This window comes from Amblyomma mixtum, chromosome 9, assembly GCF_055824585.1.
Source record: "Amblyomma mixtum isolate Tamu chromosome 9, ASM5582458v1, whole genome shotgun sequence".
Taxonomy (NCBI): Eukaryota; Metazoa; Arthropoda; class Arachnida; order Ixodida; family Ixodidae; genus Amblyomma; species Amblyomma mixtum.
In genome coordinates this window covers 19,224,279-19,239,636 of record NC_143020.1, presented here as the reverse complement: position 1 = coordinate 19,239,636, position 15,358 = coordinate 19,224,279, and the positions used below count along the sequence as shown (strand labels likewise).

Genomic DNA, 15,358 nt, shown 5'->3' with positions numbered 1-15,358 from the left:
TCCCTACGGTGGATGGCTCGCCCAGTGAAAAAGTGCCGACTCATCGGAATCGTCCTTCCTCACCGCAGGGTGGTGATGCCCAGTCGCCGAACGCGACTTTACTTGAAGTGGGCGGTCCCTCAAAGAGTGACACCATCCCAGCGGGAAGTCACAACAGCCGCCTCCTCTCCACACTTACCACCGGAGGAAAAGAACGAGAGTGGTGCGTAACGATCAGAGGTGCTCTCTTTGGAGCCCAAGGCCTGCCTGCTTGTAGCAGATAACTGGTGGTGGCTGGTACTAGGAATTATTCTGGGGAAAGGATACTGGTCCGGCCTTATGCTGGCCTTTTAGTGGCATCACTCTTGGGGATGAAGGGGGGGGGGGGGGGGGTAACTGCTTCCACTACCATGCCAGTGCCGTGGCCTCCACTAACAGGCGGCATCCCACACGCGAGAGATGCGGTAAAACAGATGCCAGAGCAAGGAACGGACAACAAAGCACCGGATGTTGACAAACAGAACTGGCCGCAAGACCTCCTGACTGACACGATAGTCTTGTGGGGTCAGTGTCAATAGGGAGCTTTAGAATAAGGTGATTCTACAGCGTAGGAGAATAGCCGACCGTCACCGCGCATGTATATGCGTAATGGGTGTTAGTATCCGGTGCATACGCAACGGCGCACCGCTACAACCTTGTCCCACTAGTCTAAAACTCCCTAATAACTATGGGAAGTGGGGACTACGTATCGACACAGAGAAACACACGGAAGTATGTTTCTCTATAGTTAGGTTTATGGGGTTTAACGTCCCAAAGCGACTAAGGCTATGAGAGACGCCGTAGTGGAGGGCTCCGGAAATTTCGACCACCTGGGGTTCTTTAGCGTGCACTGACATCGCACAGTACACGGGCCACTAGAATTTCTCCTCCAAAGAAATTCGACCACCGCGGCCGGGATCGAAACCGCGTCTTTCGGGTCAGCAGCCGAGCACCATAACCACTGAGCCACCGCGGCGGCTGTTTCTCTATAGTATCGGTGCCTATAAGTGGGCTTTTGCAAGACGCGCAGGCTTATTTTGAAGGCGAAAAAAAAAGGAAATACTCGTCATATTTGAGCAAAGCTTCTGCGGTCTTTTCGCAGCGCCTTTAGATGCAAACGAAAAGGCAATTCAGAAACGCGGCGTCATCTCTGGATGAAGGGCTGCAACTGCGAAGCGGGGGTAGCACACGTGACAGCCATGACGTCATGTCATGGATCGCTGCACCTGGGCGCTTATGCGTACGCGCAATAGCGCGGTGGAGGAGTACAAGTTAGCGCAGCAGTCAGGCAAAGCGAATCCTGAAGGCACGCGATAGGACGATGGAAAATTTCTCTTGTTTAAGGTGATCAATCGCCACTGCACGGAATTATCACTGAAATCATCAAAATGTTTCGAAATCGCGAGAAGAGGTTTGCTTGAAAATTTCGCCGCATTTCTGGCTCAATTTTAACGCAATATGGCATTTTGGATGTCAACACTTTCTTCCGTTCGGCGCTGAAAGAATTGGCGTCCTCAGAATCGGCGGTTCGCCCTAGTAATACCGCCTTTCAATTAGGCGCTAATCACGCCACTCTTGTCAATCACATAAGAAAACCCCTACACGCTTTAAACGTGCATAGAAAATAGTAGCTGAAGTTGTATTTGATTAGAAGAAGGGCGACAACTGAAAGCACAACGCGAAAAACAGAACGTGATCAGAGTTATTTGCGATGAGTAACTGTTAAGGGTGTAATACACGATTTAAAGAAATAAAATAGGGGCTAAAATATCGACCGCTCTTTAAAATAAAACCAGGCTGTTTGAAGGATGTCTATGTTGCTAAGAAAATTAGTGCTTGCATATACGGAAACAGCCACTCATTGCCGAGTATTTGGGTTAACATTTTGTTCCGCGATTAAGAGATGTAGAGAAGAGGGCAAATAAGAAGCTGTAAGAACAACAATGTTCCGTTCCGGGAATTAGGTCTTTTTGCCAAAGAATTTGGAGGGGTAAAATCTGATGAAAAGAAATTCTTACGGAGTTTCGGGGACGTTTTTAAGAACCAAAATTGCCTCAATTTTTGTCCACTTCATGCGAGTTTCCAAGCTGTTTCAGGGAAGAAGGGCCAGAAATAGGGATTTTGGGGACTAATAGAGGGAATTTTCGGCTACGGCACGAAACATACCTACATGAGGAGCCCAGATCCCTTCAAGCACTCAAAGCGACATAACAGCCTGGAGGAAAAAACGTATAAACACGCATATACGGAACTGCATACGTAAAACATCACAGCGAGAGATTCAAGAACGATTAATGAAGCAGGATATGCATTCTCAGTAATTCCCATTCATATACTCTCGTCGTTCGGACTTGGCATACAGATCATGCCTAACTGAAGTGCATCTCCAGCCTATTCAACGTAAGCTAGGGGTTAAGCGGGATCGTCGATTCAGCACGCTAACAGCCCCAGGAAACAGAAACCTCGATGCCCAGACGAGAGCAGAGAAAACAATACTTCGAACTCTGCTTCATAACCTTACAACGCGGAAGGAAGTACTACGGCGGCGGCTTGCAATGTAGTCGCAGTAATAACACCAGGATTCCAACCGACAACATTTGGATTAGGAGCCGAGCGCGGATATGACATGTGATATGACGCAGTAATAAGATCGGCAATGCCGGTTCGAAGCCGGAAGCAACACATATTAAGTTAGGAAGGCGACTGAACCGCGTCCCAGAAGGTTTTGAGAACTGCAAATTGTCATGTAAAAAAAAAATAAAGACGATACAGGTTTACATACATGCCGGCTTCTACGATTGTTTTCACATAAATTTGCAGGTACTTTAAGCGCCTTTATACATGTTTGGACTGCCTTCTTCCAGTAGCATTCTCATATCAACAGCACTTGTCATGAATTTGCTCCATGATAAAAGTGCTTGCAGCCACTCCAGGACACTTGCACTCAGGAGATAACTCCAGGAGTGAAGGAAAGCAGTCGCAAATTTCGCTGAGCGATTCTTCGAAAACAAACGAACAAGAACACTTCAATTTCACTCCCAATTAGGAAAAGCCAAGATACCGACTTCCTAGCAGTGCAGTCTACTGCATTTCAACTCATTCATAACCGCCCAATGGTGCAAAGATAGGCGCGATCCAATCCATTTGCAAGAGCACGGTACAGTAAACTGCGAGACATCTCTAACCAAAGCCTTTTTTAATTAAAAAAAAAAATCCCGACGCTCCGGAGCTGAGCACGCTCCGAACCGTGGAGATTTTAAAATTTAAAAAGTTTTGGTTGGACATGTCTAGCAGTTTATTGCAGGTTATCAAACCCAATCAGACAGGCTATTCTGTAGCCAAAATGCTAAGCCAGGATTATCTCAAACCACCTCTCCTCCTCATCATTCAGGCATCTGTGCAGTCGATTTCCGTTCAGCCAGGGACGGCTAATTTTTATGCCTATCCTCTCCGGTATCCTGGAGTTCTGCAAAGCTTCGGGCGAAGTTGAACACTGACGGCGCAGCAATCGTAAGCGAAAAAAAACAAACAGCATCACTCCTCATAAACCAGTGTCACACACACACGTCGCCTGTCCAGTGAGCAAGCTGGCCATTGGCGTCGCGGCATTATGGTCACGTGATACTAGTGAACCACAGAGCAGGCGAACCTCTGCTGACGTCACGACGGAGAGGGCGGTGCGCACAGCATAACTGCGCAGTTTCAGCGAGACAGTCTCTGGGTGCGGATGAAAGAGTATTCGCACTTGGCTCTCAAAGCGACGTCGGTAGTAGGTTTAAAAACGAGTGGTACGATAAATTAAACTGCTGTACGCGCAATTACTGCAGGCAAGGCAGTCCTCAGCTCCGGACCGCTGGTGCGGTGGATTCCAAGTCACCTGAAACAGCTTACCGGGGCCCGTAAGCCGTCGACAACGGGAAGCTCAATTAAACACAGTCGTTTTGACCAGAATACACCGCAAGATGAAGTTACGGAGCGATCATCCCACGACAACACAAACATCCTCATGGGGAAACCCCAAGAGGTAATTTCAGCGACCATGATGCCCAGAGTTCTCATGTCACGATCTGTCGGCTGCACTATTGTTCATTATTGTTTCAGACAACGGCGGTTCAAGCATTACATCCGAAACCTCCCAACTGACGCATCAGGCAACTAAAGCGTAGTGCTGTGTACACGTAGCCTTCACTACAGTAGCCAGCGAGCGTAACGGAGTTCTCGCAGGCGATTGTAGCGGGTCGGGAGCTCCGGAAGACAACCCAACGGACTCCCACCGCAAGCACGCCACTACTGCAGCGTCACACGGACGTGGCAACGAGCCAAGACAACGTCCGCAAAAGGCACAAGAAGAGGGGGGGGGGGGGGGGGGGGACTGCCTGTCGTTCCGTCACGCCAGAGTGTGCCCGATACGTGCTGCCTCAGCACAACGACAACCACTTGCACGCAACGCCCACAGCGCCGCGAGCTCGCCAGGACGAACGGCAACGCGCAGTCGCGAAGATCAAACGCTCGCGCGTTTAGTAACCACCAGTCGGCTTCGTGGCGACAGAAACGACGAACTACGGTGTCGAGATTCACCCTATCGCGAGGCAACAACCAGAGGAGGAGGGGGGGAGGCCGGTTTTATAAACGAGAACCTGCCCGGACGCAACGGCATTACATACCGGTGGTGCAAGCGAGACAAGCTTCTGTGTAGGGAGCACGACGCACAGGTGGGAGCAACTCGCGCGCGTCTCGTTTTTACTCGCAACAGAGACGCGCTCGCTTTACGCATGCAAAACACAATCACACGCGCTCGCGGGAGCTCGTTTTGGGCCCCGGGCAAGGCCTCGACGCCAAGGGCGGGCGAAAAAAAAACTTGGCAGCGGCCGAACAACCCTCCGAGGAGGCTCGGATCTGTGCTCGATGTCGCGCGCGCGGCAACGGCGGTTCAATGCACGCCTCCCTTCATGAGTCAGATCCGCCGGCAGAGCGCTTATCCGGCAGCCTGACTCATCCGCGCACGGCCGCGTTCCGGGGCGACCGCTCGGAGCACACCGCCGAACAGGACGAAACCACGAGCGACGTTATTAACGGCAGGACGGCGCCAAAAACAAAAACAAGGACGAAGCGTGTGCTTCGTACTCACCCCGAACTCCCAGCGGCCATGCAGCGTCCAGCCACGGCAGGACTCGTCGAAGCGACGCACACTAGAGCACACATCCGAAGTAGTAGTAGCGAAGAAGACGAGACTGTGTGTTTTGCTTTCCGCTTCTAGCTTTTCCGACAACTCGGACTCACCGGCCAACTTCGCTGACTGCGCGCACACTCGACCCGCTGCTGCTGCCGCAACACGAATATGTCACCACCATGATCGTACACGACGACGAAGGAATCAACACGGTCCCGTGGTTGTTGTAGCGCGAGCGAAAGCAGCGTTCGCGACGGCAGCAGGAAGCTCTTCACACCGGGCAGCGCTCGCTAGCCGCCATGGCAGACTCCCCCCGCGCAGCTTTTGCTTACGCCACCGGGGTGACTCATGCCTGCTGCGCCGAAAACCTGGCGCGGCCGACGAACACACGCACGCTCTCTCTCTCTTCTCATTCTCCTCCTTCCAATCTCGTTGACTTCCTCGCTCCTCTCCTTTCCTCCTCACTCTCTGCTCCGCCCGGCTGGCTGCGAGCGTGAGCTGCGAAGGAGCGCTGCTGGCTGCTGCTTCTGTTTGCAGTTTTGCGAAGGCGCAGCCGAGGCTACTGCAGCGACAGCAGCAGCAAAGCCTGCAGCGGCGCTTCGTTTTTTGTTTTGTTTTGTTTCTTCGCAGCAGCAGTGCCCAACAGTGCGACATGGTGGCCCGTTTGTACTGAGTCAGCAACGCGAAAGCTGCCCTCGGTCACAACTCGCCAAAGGCCACGACTCAAAACGCACGGAAGTGCTGCGGCGTGATTTCTATATCTCGCTGCAGGAAAACGACCCCGGACGAGTCGTTGATTCAATTCGCGCACACTGCGAATGCAATGTTGCGTCCGTGCGATATGGGGTGTGAACTTGAGGTCGTAGCCGACCGTTATTTTTTATTGACGCGACTCGCCAGTATGCGCTCTATGCGGCTAATTTCACTTTTTGTCAGTTTTTATTTCTTTTTTTTGCACAGTGGCTGATGCTTGCTCCTTTGTTAGCACGCTGTCGGCTTTCTTTTGCTTTTGCTTTTTTTTTCAATTATACCAGCACAGTCAGGTGCGATGAATCACCAGTGCACTAGGGAACGAGATTTCGTCCGTACTGAACCGAAAAACCGAGCCCTCTTTCAACATCAGGATTGTACAACGAGGACGCCGTGGAAAATGCATTCTCCCAGCTCCTGCTTATTTTTTAACTAACGGTGTTAGGATGCGTCTATTGCACGTGTCATTATTACTGACAGACGCAGACGACAGTTTTGACCGCAGTTCTGGGCGAAAAACAGTGCGTATCTATGGGCCCGGTTAAATATAACGAAACCTTCTGTTATTCAACGCAGAATACTTGATCGTCGTCGTTTCTTCGAGTGGGGGTGTTGTGACTAAGTTGACATAGCGCTTGTTATAGGATTTCAAAACGTGCTTTAAACGTATGCTTTGAGAAGAATCTGTCTTATAAACAACAGGTCTTAACCACTGGCCTATATATATTTTTATAGTTGTAAAGAAGAAGCGTCCGGCGAAAAGGAAGTCCACTTTTGTTATAAACTGCGTGGAAGCCGACAACAGCACTTCGCCGAAACGTTTGGTCCTACTGGATAATTATATCATCGATAAAACAGTTCCGGTTGACTGCATTACCATGTTAAAAAGGGAATAGAGAATTTCTGCGGCGACTACCTTCAAAGCGAAATTTATTAATCCGACTTCGTTAACGATACTGTACAAATTGGTAAAGTTATCCTCAACTGCACTGTAAAGGACTCATCGTTAGTCAGCTCTTACGAGTTGATCCGAACAAAAACACAGCTTTATGCCCCCATCACTTCTCAGAACACACGGTGAAGTTTCGGCTCCATTTTCATCATAATGTTCATCTTAATAACACGGTTCCGTACCCGAAAACTTCCTATACCACGTGTTATTTGCTTAACTGATCGCATGCCGTGTACTACTTCCATGGATAGCTTGCTTATTACTAAGAACGCAACCACTTTTTATAAAGTACAGTATGCAGAGGGCAGATAAGGTATACTGCTTTAAGTTGCTGCAATGGACAAATAAGAATCGTTTCTATGTCACATCCACAGACAAAGTAAGCTTGTACGCTATCAGAGACCCCAAAATAAAGATGCCGATGGCAAGGAAAAATTATGGTCGTCAAACACTGTTTTTTCAAGTTACCAAAATTCTGAACAGAACAGAAGAAACATAAATTACAGTAAACCCATTTTCCACTTTCAAAAATGAATGTAAGATAGTTCTTCTCTGTAGCGATGTCGCCTATACCGATCACTAAAATTTCTCATATAAGCATGTTGTAGTTCATTCTTTTTTTCACAATTAGTGATGTGTTCGCGTCTGTGTATTCTTGTTTGTACTTATAGGTCCATAATGCCTTGTTTTTCAGTAGGCTAGGATAAGCTCTAAGTAGAACTGCATTATTTGATGTAGTGTTTCGTGTATAAGTGTTGATCTCTGTTCTTATCTATATACTCTTCGTACATTTACGGTGCAAATTCTCGTCAATCAAGCGCTTCGGTCTTTTTGCTGAGTGTGTATGTATTTTTGCTGTGTATAATGCTTACTTTTGTGCCTACTTTTCTTTGATTTCGTTTTATGTCCTTATCAACGATACTGTTTTGTATAGGTACGCCGGACTTTTGTAATTTACATGTTGGTTTGTCATGTAGTAGGGGGCTGAGGCCCTGTCAGGCAACATTGTGCCTTTAGCCTCAGCCCCCTCTTAAGCAAACGTCTAAGTAGCAAATAAAAGAAAGAAAGAAAGAACTTTGCTGCGGATACGTTGCCAGCAGCCACCGCTTTGTAAACAAATTGTTTATGTGCCAATGTGAGAAAGCAGTGTGAAGGAAAAAAAAAGGAGCTCTACTGTGCGACAGCGACTTCTCGACTGTCATTCTATAAGAACTGTGCGGGAAAATAGGAAACAGTTAGTTGGATAAAAATTACTAACTCTATGAAATCTTGAATATCGATTGTGTCTCTGATAGACGCTTGAAACTCTTTGTTTCTCGCTAATAATTAGTTGATTTGCGGTTTGTATACTCGGGCATATCCTACTGCATTTGAGACCGAACGAGAGAGTGTTGCGAAAAGCACACTACGCGAGTCGCCGAGCCATTTCGCGGAGCTGACTAAAGGTCATACTACGCATGCGCGAGGAGCAGTGACGTCACACATTGCACAGCTGGGGCGCCGCCGGTCACCCGCGCAGCGGAGTTGGCGGCGGCTCCGCGCTGCTCTGATGTCACTCGCTTTTCGCGCATGCGCAGTTGGAGGTGCCGCCGCCGCGCTCGCCAGTTGCGCAGTAGCGGCGCATAGCTAGCTTTGCCGGGGCCGCCGCCGCTGCCGCGCGCTCTCCATCGCCTCTCTTCCTTTCTCCTCGTTGCTTTCGCAATTCGCCTGGTTTAACCAGAGCTAAACCACTGCCAATTTCACTCACTCCCCCACCGCAGTCTGAGCAGGAAAAAAGCAGTCATCTCTAGGCAACTATACAGATCAAACCCGTCATCAACGCCGTCATACTGAGCAGATTGTACTTCACGTGCAACGAATTCAACTGCGAGCACTTGAGGGTGCCTAATACTCTGCCCCATATGGTGTGGGAGCGCTACGGCACCGAGCTAACACCCGCGCAACAACAACCTTGCGAAGGGCAGTAAGACGCCTGGTGCTGCGGACCAAAGTGTCAAAGTGTTTATTTAGGCAACTCAATGGCACAGTTACACGTAGCATGGTCGGGCCGGAGAGGGAATGAGGGAGGTCGGAGGCGAGGTTACGGGAAAGACAAGGAGAAGAATATTGTACAAGTAAATTTACATTATGTACAAACAGCACCTGAGACTGTGTCTCAGTAAAAAGAGCCTCGATAACAAGGAGCTTGACGACGAGAAGCTACTCGGCCGTACTCGCTGCCGAGTTTCATAGCGTTTCCTTTCCCTGGGCACCCTTGATGGGGGCCGGGCCTGCCGAGGAAGGAGTGTCCTGAAAAGTTCACTGTGGCACCCATCACACACCCTCTCATTAGAGAACATGCCCCCGTCACGTGTGGGGAGAGATAGAAGGTTGCCATCTACGTCGCGCAGGCGCTGGAATGTCCACGAGCGGCGTTCCCGCGCTTTTCATGTGGTCGCACGTGGAGGGTCCAGCTTACGTGCAAGTCCACGCGGTGTATGGGAGACGCTCGCTGTTAACTTCTTCCTGGAAGACGGATGCTGCTGTCAAACTTGATGACTGGACTCAGCTGACCACCGGGCCCCTCAGAATGTCAAGTACTGCCGGCCTGGGCAGCTAACTTCGTTCTGTTCGGGTGCACTGCAGAGCTGCGCTGGCTAGTTGCACCGACCCTAAATGGCCAGCACCGACTCTAAAGGGCTATTTTTGGCCTGCAAACTCTCCCTTCGTTTATAAAAAGTTGTCACCACCACCACCCTGAAGTCCAGCTGACGTTAGTGTACAGAACGCGGCGAACGGCCAGAGTCCACGGCTTTGTGGACTAAGGACTCCGCCGGCCTAGGGATAAGACTCTGGCGTGTTCATTCGGGCAATAAAGTTTACTACTAATACCCCTGTCACACGGCCAGTTTCAATGGCCATCGAGTCGAGGGCCTTCGAGATTTTCGATCGCCATCGAACTCGAGGGAGTTGTGGTGCTGCTACACGGCAAATCTCAATGGCCATCGAAATGGTTCTCGCGTCTTACGCCAAGCTCGTGTGGCGCCATAATCGCTAAGTTCGGTTTCGCGCAGATTACAAATATATGTTTATAAAACCTAACTAAATATTGAAATACACTGTTTTTGCAGTCATAAGGCGCGTTCACACTAGTCCAAAAATCCGGCGCGCGAAGCGGATTCGCTCGCAGCAAAAACGAGGACCTGTTCTCACCTGTTGACCTCCGGACGAGGTGGAACTGCCGCGCCGCTGCTGTTTCTCGCTTTTGCACACCACGTCGCCGCTCGCGAAGTACACAGATACAGTGAGAAAAGAGCATAAATTCACGCTGTCTACGTACCACTGCTTACGTACGCCAAACGCAGGCGCATTCCCACTTTTAGTTCAGTGTATGCTAGCAGAGACGCAAAAATTAAACAGCCTATATTGGCGCCATCTGGTTGCCAGGACGGGAATCATTACTGTCGACAAACCGACCCTCATCTTAAAGGATCAGTCTACTGAATTTTATCGACCATATTTTCTTTGCGGCAACCGATAGCTCTTTACTCAAATTACCGTTTAGCCAGGTGTGGTGCCAAGAAGTGCGGTAGAACATTTTAAAATAGAATTTATTGATGTGGGAACACATCTGTATGAGATGGTAGTCTCATCTGGCAACCATCTGGATTTCCGCCGCGGGGCGACAAACATGGCGGCGCCCGTCGAAGCCGGACCTCTCGCTTCGGACTGAATTATCGGTGTTGCTGCCTTTTTCAGTGCGTTCACTGGCCATAAATGGGGCGCCTGTCTTTCGCTTCGTCTCATCTCGCCTATAAGAAAAACATATAAGAGATAAATTTGCTCTATTTTAATAATTAGAGTGACGATTCTGCCGCTCCTAGGCTTAAGTGGAGAGTCGGTTTGTTTACAGCAATGGTTCCCATCCTGACGACCAGATGGCACCACTATAGGCTGAGTTTATTTTTGCGTCTCTGCTAGCATACGCTGAACTAAAAGTGGGAATGTGCCTGCGTTTTGCGTGCGTGTAACTATAAATATTCATGTGACTTACAGAAAAAGCGAGCGGTACGCCTTCTACAGTTTACTAGAACAAAACGTGCATTTCTCTGACATTGGGGCATACAAATCGTGCGTAGTATATTCACTTATGCTTCTACAAAAAAAGACTACCACTTTCTTGAACAAAATGAACGTTTGGGGTCGCCACCATGCATTTTTACGCGACTTTTAACGCCGAAATAAAATATAAATTCCCGCCTAAACCGGGCGCAGATCTCTCGTTATTGATGTTATAGGGTGCCAACTACCAGAATATGCCATTATTTATATACTCATCTCGGTGAGTAGACTGACCCTTTAAGCCTGGCAGCGGCAGAGTCGTCACTCTAAATAAAATATAAAGCAAATTTATCACTTATACGTTTTCTTACAGGCAAGGTGAGACGAAGCGAAAGACCGGTGCCCCATTTATGACCAGTGAATGGACTGAAAAAGGCAGCAACAACGAGAATTCAGTCTGAAGCGAGGGGTCCGGCTTTGAAGGGCGCCGCCATGTTTGTCGCTGCGCGGCGGAAATCGGTCTGGGCCAAACGTCTTCTGCGATGGAGAGCATAAAAATAATGCGCTTTAAACCAGACCGATACAATTTTCACGCTATTGTGCAGACTAAATAGTTTACTGCTTGCATTAAAGTTTGAGAGAATAATCTTTGTTTATGCTTACATATCGTGCACTAAAGTACGCGTTGATGCCGTTCGAAGCATTGCTAGCAACCTTGGGCAACGCTCGAAGGCCCTCGAAATCTCGATAGAGTTCCGGGCTGCTCCGTTGACTCGATAGACTATTGAGTCGATGGCCATTCCAACTGGCCGTGTAACAGCGCTCGATCGCCTTCGAGTCGTTAGACTATCGGTTCGAGGGCCTTCGAAATGCCCGCGTGAAATTTGGCGCGAAATTTGGCGTCCGGGCCCATTAGTACCAGCCATAGGAGGTACACTAAAACTCACTCTCCTGAATAATTTGCGCGGTTCCGCGGATAAACAGCGCTTAGGAACAAGCCGCTACGAGTCGAAGGGCCTGAAGGATGCGTGTTCTGTCAGAAAATGCCCTGTCGACAGCTGCACGAAAAACAAAAAAATCGAAAAGGGTAGGGAGGGGGAATCCCCAGTCCGGGGACCACGAACACCTTTATACCTGGAAAAAAACCTTCTCAGTACAAAGTTCTCAGTACCACGATGTCCCCTTTGATCCGAAACCATCCCATTACAAGAAAAGCCGGCTGCGTGTGTCAGTGCGTGTATTCGTAGATGGTACGGAAAATTCCAGCGATGGCAAGAAAAAAATAGCGCGACGTCATCAAGCGGCCCTATTACGCACACTGCCAGCCAATCACCACCAAACAAACAATCCTATTGCCACTGGCCGACCTCAACGTGCAGCCAGTTTTCTCTACTTTCGTACCAAAATTACGATGCAATCGCTTGTCAAACAGCATTCCGGCTGGTGTCATAGTATTTCTCTTCCCATATAGCTTACATGCTTCAGACAAGTTGGAGGCTAGCTTGCCAGAGGGATTCGAACCGACGTCATATGCACCTTCAACTGCATGTCTTCCCAGACTTTCATGTCAGAACTGTGATGCAGCCGTTGGTCGTATACAGCGTACCGGGTGGTGTCATACGCGCGAGTGTCCGTGTAAGTGGTGTCAGTGCAGGCAGTCGTGTCACAGCCGATTGTTTTATTGCGAAAGCAATACTACTCACACTTTCAAGCCTTCGCGTGACCCGGCCGCAGTTACGTACTGACCTTCAGCGGAGTGAATATGGGCGACCAACTCGCTCCTTCAGATAGCCCGGTTGAAGTTACGCCGCGCCGCGCCGCGCACCTGTGGCGCTACTGCCGCTGTGACGTCATACCAGCTGTAGATTATGTTTTCGTTCTCTCAGTCGCAACAACATCAAAAACAAAACATAAAAAAATTACCGAAGACGCTTCGAGTCGTCGCGCAGCGGCGGCCGGTAGCCACGCGTGACCTGCAGACGCGGCGCACTGCGTTCCTTCAGTTGGAGGCGCTGCGCTTTTGCTTTCGCAACCTACCAGGCTTAAACAAAGCTAAGCCCCCGCAAATTTTTTTTTTCATTCCATTCCGACGTCTGATTCGAACCAACTCCTCAGAAGGCCAGATAAGAGCATTCAACTGGCACTCATTTCGTGGGCCCAGGAAGTCGCCCCCACCTGGGGGCCACACCAAGCCCACCTGCCCTAAATCCCGCCAATCTATGGCAATAAAGTTGTCTCTCTCTCTCTCTCGTATGAAGGGGTGTATGTGATCGCCAAGAACGACTGAAAATTTCAAAATTGGTTTTTGAGGAAAGGAAATGGCGCAGTATCTGTCTCACATCTCGGTGGACATCACCTGAACCGCGCCCTAAGGGAAGGGAAGAAGGTGGGAGTGAACGGAGAAAGAGAGAAAGAGGTGCCGTAGTGGAGGTCTCCGGAATAATTTCGACCACCTGGGGATCTTTAACGGGCACTGACATCGCACAGCACACGGGCGCCTTTTGCGTTCCGCCTCCATCGAAACACGGCCGCCGTGGTCGGGTTCGGACCCGGGTACTACGTCTCGGTAGACGAGCGCCTTAGGCACTGAGCCACCGCGGCGGGTGAAGCATGACTACAGTTGCCCAGATGTAGAGGAGTCCTCATGTCTAAACATTTATCTACAGACTGGGCCTTTCGCCCCTACCTCCTTGTTGTTGTTGTTTCCTCATTTAAAATGGCTCATACCAACGCTGAGAGATGAGCCAGTGTTTGACGCAGACCCACACAGGAGATGGACTACCTGCGCTTAGTTAATTGGAACGGTACTGGATTTATGAATGAGGTGGCTCGGAAGGTTTGCAAATGGGGAGTTTTACAATATGAGATTCGTATCGATTAGGGTATAGGGGAATCGAGGGGCACCGGTACGCATGCGAAGGACGCTATTGTTTCACGCATACGCTATTTCCCTATCCTCCTAATCGATAGAGTCGGCCTATATTGAACTGCCTAGCATATTGTAAGGGTTTGTGAAGTGTTAGGAGCGACGATTAGAAAAACACTGCACGCAAATTTCTGGATAAAACGTTTTGTGAGTCAGCAAAGGAATCATCAGTTTAATGCATATTCCTCGCTCTCTTCTACCGTGAGAACGACACTCAGTGACAGTAATGACCCGGACTCCACGGCCGTTTTAGAAAGTAAACACTCGTTAAACATAGCAAAAAATGATGACAGGGAGGACAGAGACAAACGCCGACGACAGCCTGAGTTTTCAAAGAGAAGGAATTTAGCGCGATTGGTTCAAGGACGAACACAGGACCGTCCTGAAGAGACGGGCGCTGACTGAAACTTTATTATTCGGAGAACCCCGTTCTTACAAGGGTGAATATCTTTTATTTGATAACCGTGGTGAATCAAATTTCCCCGCAACATATATTTTCGAGGCAGACTCATTTTAATCTTCGCCACAGTAGAAAAGGACATGCGGAATTAACGAGATCAGACTGCCCCAGAAACGTCCCACTGTCAAGTAAAAGGGGAAATATGATTGCACTGACCTGGCCACATGAATTCCCATTGCCACGCATGCAATCTCCACCAGCATTCGTTGTGAATAACGGCCCTTGAGTTACTTATTCCACACTACTTAGATTAGTTGCACGAAGTAGAGCAAATGTCAATTCCAGTGAATCCGTAATGTACGAGTTCATCAAATTTCAGCGGCACTAACAAATGTTTTGACATTTAGTTTCGAATGTGGGCGCATTAGCTGGCATTATTGAACGGTTGTGATTTTTATTTTGCTTTCTTCCATGGGGCATTAAAATGTGGAAGTGGCCTATTTGCAATCTTCCACTCCTTCGTGCAAATCAATGTTGTTGATGAAAACCCCGGGTCCAGATGACTCATTTATTCGCACTTCCTTTCTGAAAACAGTGCGCGAAAGCTTTTTTCGGTATACTCGGTATATTTTTCGGTATATTTACCAGGTTGCTACTTTGCGGTGCCTTACAACAAGGCTGAACAAGGTTCACGGGGTGTTCTAGATATTAAAAATAGTTACACAATTCGCGCCCATAATTATCCTGATAGGCTGCTCTGTTTTCAAGGCTTAGAGCATATGTGTAACGAATTTTGAGAACAATATATTGTAATTGCACATACAACATGGTTTCCTACAATTTTTTTCAGTATACTGCCCATTTAGTACCAAGATGTACGAAACTGCCAGAACCGCGAATCGGAGAACAAGTACATGCAGTTATTTAGATCACTCTAAAGCGTATAGCAGAGTCCCTCATAAGTTCATCACAAAATCAAAAATGCAAACGATTGCCACGCAGTGCAAAACTATGCAATGGGTTACTTCTTAAGTCGCCTACCATATGCAGTTCGTTAATATTGATGATTGTTTTTTCTGGCATTTCCCAGGGGTCGTATTG

General features: G+C 48.8%; 1 protein-coding gene across 1 annotated transcript in view; it reads right to left on the bottom strand.

Moving 5' to 3' along the window:
• LOC149328433 (uncharacterized) overlaps positions 1 to 5,544 on the bottom strand; it is a 98,511-nt gene extending 92,967 nt beyond the window's left edge. Inside the window, exon 1 of the mRNA XM_089561986.1 lies at positions 5,147 to 5,544. The gene's annotated coding sequence lies outside the window, so the exon portion shown is untranslated. The remainder of the gene's footprint in view (positions 1 to 5,146) is intronic.
• Between the last annotated feature and the right edge of the window lie 9,814 nt (positions 5,545 to 15,358).